This window comes from Miniopterus schreibersii, assembly GCF_964146895.1.
Source record: "Miniopterus schreibersii genome assembly, chromosome: 10".
NCBI lineage: Eukaryota > Metazoa > Chordata > Mammalia > Chiroptera > Miniopteridae > Miniopterus > Miniopterus schreibersii.
The window spans coordinates 78,577,903-78,586,658 of NC_138110.1; the positions used below are offsets into that span (position 1 = coordinate 78,577,903).

The 8,756-nt window shown below is 48.3% G+C and overlaps 1 pseudogene across 1 annotated transcript; it reads left to right on the forward strand.

The window, feature by feature from the left end:
- The first annotated feature begins 3,605 nt into the window (after positions 1-3,605).
- Positions 3,606-5,632, forward strand: LOC308562361 (heat shock cognate 71 kDa protein pseudogene; annotated as a pseudogene). Its single transcript has one exon. The product of its transcript is annotated as a heat shock cognate 71 kDa protein pseudogene (transcript).
- The last annotated feature ends 3,124 nt before the right edge of the window (positions 5,633-8,756 follow it).

Here is an 8,756-nt window from a genome sequence, read left to right on the forward strand (position 1 = left end):
ATAGTTTTGTAACTTTTTTATATCTTATGTATTAAAAAAATATATTTAATGTGCTTTTTTTCCTTTAATTTTGCTAAGGGTAGGGATCAAATTTACTATTTCTATTCACACCTGATAGGGATTAGGGGATTTCTGAATCATCATAAATGCCCCAAATTTTGCCTGATACTTAATAAATGATCTCTTTTGATCAGACTCAGTGCTGAGCAGAATGTGCCATCACCCCTATTCCGCAGATAAGGAACCAGGGTACAGTGACATGAGGTCGCTTGTCCAGGGCCACAGCCGAGGACAAGTTCTCAGAGCAATTGAATTTATCACAAGCCAGTGCTGCCCAGTTCATTTTCTACGACTTGTTCAACAAAAGCTTGTCACAGGGGCTACCCTTTAGATGTGGAAACATTTACAAGAGAACCTATAAAGAATTTGCTTTACATTTGTCTCCATAATTTGCAATCATTCAATCCTGAGCACACCACCAGGAGAGAGAGCTGCCGAGGTATTTATTTTATGGAGAAGGAAACCAAGGATCCGTGATGTTCAGTTGGCCACCCACGGTCAGCGGCGGACACGGAACTTGGATTTGTGAGTCTTGGGTCACACAGCTGCTTCCCAAGGGGCAGGGGCAGAGAAGGGTGTCTGGGCGGAAAAGGTCACCCTCCTGCCTCCTGCACGCTCTCTCATAGGGCTGATCGCCGGCCTCCCTCTTCTAAAGACTCTTGCCCTTATCTCAGGTCTACCAGGATCCTCTCTCCTTCTCAGCATCCTTAAGGCACTCACAGGGCTGCAAAGTCTCTCGCCGCATAGGAAACACTCATAGGCCCCAGACTAGGATGTGGGAATCTTGGGGGAGGGGGGGGTTATTCAGCCTACCTCAGGGTCCTAGGCCTTTTAAACCTCCGACTTTGTCAATGAAACCACACCCAGATTTAATTTCTCAACAGACTCTAGGGCATATTCTCCTGAGGTTTCCTGGTGATTACTAAGCATCACACATCCGTGTAGCTTTGCAACTATGCAAAAATTACCAATTTGGGGGCTTGTAATAGCTGTGATCCACAAGGCCTGGCCAGAATGCATCGAATACTGCTCAAAGTCCTTTTTGTGTCTTCTTCACCCTGCACTCCAAGGAATTGCTCTCTGTTCACTGATTCAGGTTACTAAGCCCGGGGCTCCCTGAGGATTAGATATGGGATTTCTCTCAAAAACCTATCAGTTGTATCTGACCAGGCCCTTTGTTTTTAAATGAAATATTCATGCATACGGAAAATAAATGCATAGGTAGATAGATAGATGATAGATAATATATAGAAACATGATAGCTAGCTAGATAATAAATAGATATATAGACCTAAAAATAATAACTTAATATTTTTGAAATCATTGTGTCTCTGAGTCACTGGGCCATTTCAAGTCCTAAAAATATACTGGCTGAGTTCTCACAAAGCCCTGGAACTCTCCCTCACTGTACTAGTTAGGGTTTTCCAGAGAAACAGAACCAATCGAAGATAGAAGGAGATTTGTTATGAAGAAGCGGCTCATGATTACAGAGGCTGAGAAGTCTCACAACGTGTTCCCTGCAGGCTGGAGACCCAGGGAAGTCAGTGGGGTGATTCAGAGCCCAGGAGCTGATGATGCACAGCCCGGGGCAGGGAAGGAGATGAGATGAGATGTCACAGCTTGAGCAAGGAGGCAGAACAAAAGGTGAATTCCTTCTTGCTCCACCTTGTTGCTCTAGTTAGGCCCTCGAGGGACTGTAGAGCGCTGGGGAGAGTAGTTTATTTTACTGACTGGACTCAAATGCTAATCTCGTCTGGAAACCACCCCCTGACAGGGAATGGAGTTTAAATAGACGTCTGGGTGGCCCTGGTCCAGGCGAGCGGACACGTAGAATGAACGTTCACGCTCACCCGTTACCCTGTTGAATGCTGCTCTGAGCGTCGGTCACAGCCAGGTAGGAAGGCGTGCGGAGGTGGTAGGAGTGTTGATTTCCGTTTTCACTTATTCTGTTGATTACAGATGCATCGGGGTCTAGACTGGCTGGGTCAAAGGTGTCAGGATGCGTTAGAAGTCAGGGAGCCCTAAGGAACCTCTGCTTAGGAGCCTCCTGTGGGCGGGGACCTGGGGGTCTCCCCACTTAGGCTGAATCTCACATGGGAGAGAGAGTCTGACGGAGACTGGAGAGCAGGGTGGGGGGCAGGGCAGGCTCCAGAGCCCCCCGGGGGCAGAAGTCACCCAGAAGAAAGAAGGAGCCCTGCCAAGAGAAGCAGACCCAGCGACAGAGCCCGGGGGCTGCAGGAGAGCCGTCCTGGGCTCCCAGGACACCGGGGACATCGCTTTCCCCTGGAGGAAAAGTGTTACTGTGTGAAATGAGAAGGCGCTTTTCTTTAGTGGCAACATTATGAGGCAAAAAACAGCCCTGTTACGGGAAACCTTCTCAGAGCAACTGCCCAGCAGCAAGAACTGTGGTGACTCTACCTTTGCAAGAAATAATCGCAGCAACAGGCCAAGGAAGGGCATTTGGTCTGGCGCAAATTGGCAAGAACGTGCCCCCGTAGAGGCAGGGAGGAGTGAAGCCATCAGACTTCTGTCCTCATGCTGCTGTGACCGTGGGAGGTGCCTGCGGAGCCGAGGTGGCCTCCAGGCCGACGACCCATGCGGACTCAGGCCCCATATGGACCCAGGCCCCATATACTCTGCGGCTTCCAGAAGGGCGTGGGGGCCGGGGCGGGAAATCACAAAGAGCCGCAGGCCTATGCGAAAAGGAAAGGGCTGGCATCCGGCACGACGCAGGTTAAAATACGTGTGGCCTAAATTTTACCTTCAATTCCTCTGCTGTCCCCACATGAGGAATGACAATCTCCCAAACCACAAACGGAGGACTGGCTTCATTGCTGTCTATTTTGTTAAGGATCCCACAGGACTTTTTTTTCTGTACAGAGTGTGTCTGTTCAAAAGCATGAAGAAACAAGGTATGTAAATAATTAGAGACTCCTTTGGAGAGAAACAATTGCTACTGGAACGTTTAAAAACCTCGGGGAAGTGAAATGTCTTACATTCTGCGTGCATGAGCGCAGAAAACAGAATTCCTGTGTGTGTCAGCTATTTATTCCCTGGGGTTCCAACAATCCATAAATTAGCGGGCAGGCCCTCTGAGGCCACAGTTTCTCTCCAGCAGCACTGTGGGCATGTGGACAAGGTGATTCTTGGCTGTGGGATGTGTCCGGGATCTTCAGCAGCATCTTTGGTCTCCACCTACTTGTCGTAGCAATCAAACATGTGTCTGAGCGTTTAATTAATGCTCATGGCCAACTGTCCCTGGAGAGGAAAACAGAGTGTCCCATGTCCTCAGAGAGAACCCCTGCTTTCGGGCAGTGGGCGTTAAGCTCGAGTTCAGCCTCATGGATTCGTCTCAGGATAGTTAAAGCAAAGCCCTATGCTTCCCAATATTATGTAACTACACCGAGTATATTATTGACCTCTAGTGAGAAATCCAGATTAATGTTTAAATGTTAAAGTCAGCATTGGTTGAGTTACATTGGTTTAAGATAAATGTTACAAACAATATTTTTAAAATTTTATTAGCTCATTGAATACGCGGGGCCGCTGTTCTGGCCAGGTCTGTGCAAGCCGGGCGTACACTCAAGCAACCATGTCTAAGGCACCTGCCGTTGGCATTGATCTTGGCCCCACCTAGTCTTGTGTGGGTGTCTTCCAGCATGGAAAAGTGGAAATCATTGCCAACGATGAGGGGAACCGAACCGCGCCAACTGATGTTGCCTTTACTGATGCCAAACGATCGATCGATGGTGCTGCAAAGAATCAAGTTGCAGCAAATCCTACCAACACGGTTTTTGATGCCAAGCACTTGATTGGACGTAGATTTGACGATGCCGTTGTCCAGTCTGATATGAAGCATTGCCCTTCACGGTGGTGAACGATGCTGGCAGGCCCCAGGTCCAAGTGGAATACAAGGAAGAGACCAGAAGTTTCTACCCAGAAGAGGTGCCCTCTGTGGTTTCGACAGCGATGAAGGAAACCGCAGCGCCGGCCTCGGGAAGACTGTTGCCACTGCTGGTGTCGCGGGACCTGCTCCCTTCAGTGACTCTCAGCGTCAGGCTACCAGAGATGCTGGAGCCACTGCTGGTCTCAATGTACTTAAAATCATCAACGCGCCAACGGCTGCTGCTCTTGCTTACGGCTTAGACAAAAAGGTTGGAGCTGGAAGAAATGTGCTGATCTTTGACTCGGGAGGTGGCACTTTTGATGTGTCCGTCCTCACAATTGAAGATGGAATCTTTGAGGTCAAATCTACAGCTGGGGACACCCTCTTAGGTGGAGAAGACTTTGACAACAGAATGGTCAACTGCTTCGGTGCAGAGTTCAAGCCAAGCATGAGAAGGACATCGGCGAGAACAAGGGGGCTGTCTGTCGCCTTCGTACTGCTGGTGGACGTGCTAAGCATACTCTCTCTTCCAGCACCCAGGCCAGTATTGAGATTGATTCGCTCTATGAAGGAATCGACTTCTCTACTTCTATCACCTGTGCCCGATTTGAAGCCCTAAATGCTGACCTTTTCCATGGCACCTGGACCCTGTAGAGAAAGCTCTTGGGGATGCCAAGCTTGACAAGTCCTAGATCCATGATACTGTCCTGGTGGGTGGTTCTACCTGTATCCCCAAGATTCAGAAACTTTTACAGGACTTCTTCAGTGGAAAAGAGTTGAGTAAGAACATCAACCCTGATGAGGCTGTTGCTTATGGTGCAGCTGTCCAGGCAGCCATCCTCTCTGGAGACAAATCTGAAAATGTTCAAGATTTGCTGCTGTTCGATGTCAGCAAATGTCTTTCCCTTGTCATTGAGGCTGCTGGTGGAGTCATGACCATCCTCATCAAGTACAATATTACCATTCCTCCCAAGCAGACACAGACCTTCACTACCTACTCTAACAGCCAGCCTGGTGTGCGCATTCAGGTTTACGAAGGTGAGCGTGCCAAGACCAAGGATAACAACCTGCCTGGCAAGTTTGAACTCCTAGGCATACCTCCTGCACCTCGTGGTGTTCCTCAGATTGAAGTCACTTTTGATACTGATGCCAGTGGCATCCTCAAAGTCTCTGCTATGGATAAGAGCACAGAAAAAGAGGGCAAGGTCACCATCACCAACGACAAGGGTCGTCTGAGCAAGGAGGGCATTGAGCGCATGGTCCAGGAAGCTCAGAAGTACAGAGCTGAAGGTGAGAAGCAGCGGGACAAGGTGTCCTCAAAGAATTCCCTTGAGTCCTATGCATTCAACATGAAAGCAACCATCAAAGATGAAAGACTTCAAGGCAGGATCAATGATGATGACAAACAAGATTCTTGACAAGTACAATGAAATCATCAACTGGCTTGATAGGAACCAGACTGCGGAGAAAGAAGAGTTTGAACATCAGCAGAAAGAGTTGGAAAAAGTCTGCAACCCCATCATTACCAAGCTGTATGAGAGCGCAGGAGACATGCCAGGAGGAATGCCTGGGGGCTTCCCTGGTGGTGGAACCCCTCCATCTGGCGGTGCCTCCTCTGCCCCACCATTTAAGAGGTTGATTAAGCCGTCTTTGAGCATAGATTCAGCATTGTTTCACACAAAATAACTAAAGGACCCAAATTTGTAGCAAATTCCATGGCAGTTTTAAGAGCTGAGCTTCTGTAGAGGCAAATAACTGGGCATTCTTGATACTTGAATATGGATTATGTGCACAGGGAGAGAAAATAATACACTTTATAACTGTATTGTAAAGTGGAAAATGCGACATCATAAATAAAACTATTTGAAATTGGCACCGAAACAAAAACAAACAAAAAATTTTACTAGCCCAGCTGGCGTGGCTCAGTGGTTGAGCAACGACCTAGGGTCCAGGGATCGCGGTTCGAGTCCCGATCGGGGCACATGCCCGGGTTGTGGGCTGGATCCCCAGCAGGGGGCGGGCAGGAGGCAGCCGACCAATGAGTCTCATCATTGATGTTTCTCTCTCTCTCCCTGTCCCTTCCTCTCTCTGAAACCAATAAAGATATATATATATATTTTAAAATTTACTAAAAGATGAAAGATTATTAAAGCCTTCTTATGAGTCAAACACAAAACTGTGACTTTCCCTCTGTCGGGAGGGTTTCTTGGTGGTGGTGGTGTTTAATCCAAGCGAGGGAGTGGGCGAGGTGGGCGGAAAGCCATATTCAGTGCTGTCATCTTACCTCGTGCCTCGAGGTCATCGAGCTTTCCTGACATTTTGGGTCTTTGTTCCAAGATGATGAAGGTGATGAAAAAAAGCAACTGAATTAAAATGAAGGAACCTTTTTATTTTAAACAACATCTTTAGAAAAGAAAAGCCTATTTTTCCTACTCAAAGAATATGTACTTTGAATTACCCACGTGAATAATACACAGAAACATTTCAAAACAGATGAAATGACAAGAATTGAGACATTACAAATGATAAACGGATGTCTTTTCTCTGTTGAGTTGTGAAAGAAACTTTCGGGAGCACAGTAGAAAAATTTAATGTAGAAGCGCGTGGTTTTATTTCTTCTGCAGGAAAAGAAAGCGCAGAAGTGGCCTCACCTCCACAGTCGTAAAGATGAATTTTAAAACCAATAAAGCCCATGGGTACAATCTTCCAGACAGAAAGGAAGCCCGGCCAGGGCGGTTTCACTCAACGCTCACCAATATGCCTGTTTATTAGAAGTTGCTCCGATCCATTCACACAGACGTTTCTCTGTAACTGTAAACCTCAGAGGCTAACCCGGGAAAACGCTGCCTGGAAGGAACACACAGAGGAAGTTTAAAGCAGCGATTTGGTGCCAGGGCTCAGATTAAGTTTTTTCTCTCCAGCATCACTGCGCGATAAAGGAAATCAAACTAATTCCGCTCGTGAGGCTTCTCCCCAGATTGACAGCGAAAGCGTCGGGAGGCGATCAGGGCAGGTGTCCTGCAGTGGTGGAGCCTCGTAGCCAACCGCCGAGTCCCTGCAGCCTGGGAAGGGATGCAACGGGCGCGAGCGGGACACAGTGCAGCCCCCTAGAAACACCCTAAAACAACACCCTAGGAACACCCTAGGGTCTCGGCCGGGCGCCCAGCAACACCCAGTGCAGAGCAGGCTGCAGTTCAGTGGAGTGGAGCTGAGATAGTGATCACAAAATGGCGATAAATAAAATATATTTTAATTAATGTGGATGCAAAATTTGAAAGGGAAGCCCTGGCCAGGTAGTTCAGTTGGTTAGAGTGTCATCCCAGTTCACCAAGGTTGTGGGTCCAATCCCTCGTCAGGGGACGCACAAGAATCAACCAATAAATGTATAAGTAAGGGGAAAACAAATCGATCTCTGATCTCTCTCTCTCTCTCTCTAAAATCAATCAATAAAATTTTTTTAAATTTAAGGGATATTTTCTGGGGTTTTTTCCGGCCCAAACAAGATGGAGTATGTACATTTCTCCCCCCTTTTCCTCCCACCAGGTACAGCTAAAAACCCTGGTCGTGATGTGAAAAACCCTGAGAGGTGAAGAGAAGGCAGATTGGCTGGGGACCTCCAGATCCTGGGAACACCACCAGGGTGGATTCCTAGGTTTCCTTTTAGACGTTTGGGTGCTGGCAACTGGTAAACCAACAGCCCAAAAGAAGACTAATTTCTCCAGCCAGAGGATTGGGAAAGGACAGTCAACAACGTCCTTTAGCAACAACTTCCCCACTCCAGACAAACAAGACGGTGGGAAGACAGAACCTCTCGCATCCTCCCCGTGAAACGTCCAGTCCAGCTGTCCACGAGGAGTCTGCAAACTCCAGTGGAAGGGCTGCCCCGCCTGGTCACTGGGAAGGGCTTTCCACATGCTAAATAAGACGCAATCTCACTGCATAAATAAAGCTTCACATCTCCCTATCGCTCATCACATTTTAAGTGTCTTAAGTCTTACGACAACCTATGAAGTAGACAAAGCAAGACCAGTGTATTAATTTCATTTGTTTTCTACCTCTGTCTACAAATCACGCCATGAAATGTGTCCACTACTCATTCCTTAATCGACCTTGACAACAGCTACTCTTCTTTCAAACCTCGAATCAGGGTGTTCGTTTCCAAAAAGCCGGATTCCCTGAAGCCCCAGCTGCACCTGGATTTCTGTGAACTCCATGTCGTTCTGCAGGACTTTGCCCATAAAGGGAACGCAGATACGACCAGTGCTTTGTCACTTTCCAGGAGCACATTCAACAGCAAAAGGATTGAAAATACCCTTTGCCACATTGGGTTCCTCCTGCTGCAAGGAGTGGTCTGCAGGTGCGCCCCCGGGTCTCAGAAGCGTCACTAAGACAGTCCCCAACACTGCACCTATTGCCAGAGGGTGGGGTTTAGGGTGGAAGGGATGGTCCACAATGAGAGATGCCACGGAGGCTTCCCAGCAGGGAGAAGTACCGAGAGCCAGCAGACTTCGAGGTTAAAAGAGGGGAAAGGAGATAGTGAGAGGAGGGGGGCGCACAGGGGTGGAGACTGGAACCCCACCCCATGCAGCCTGCTGGCCAACCTGGCCGCATGCCAGAGCCTGGGGAGCAGCCAGGAAGAGTGACAGGCCAGCAGAGAGGACCGTGTCCTCTGTATCATTAGCACCAGCAGAAGATGAGGGGCTGGGTCTCAGCATCACTAACGGAGGGAGCTGTCCGAGCCAGCCACCTTGGATGGAGGGCCGGGACTCTTAAATTAAAATTGTAAGGAATGGCCTCAGGTTCTTGTATA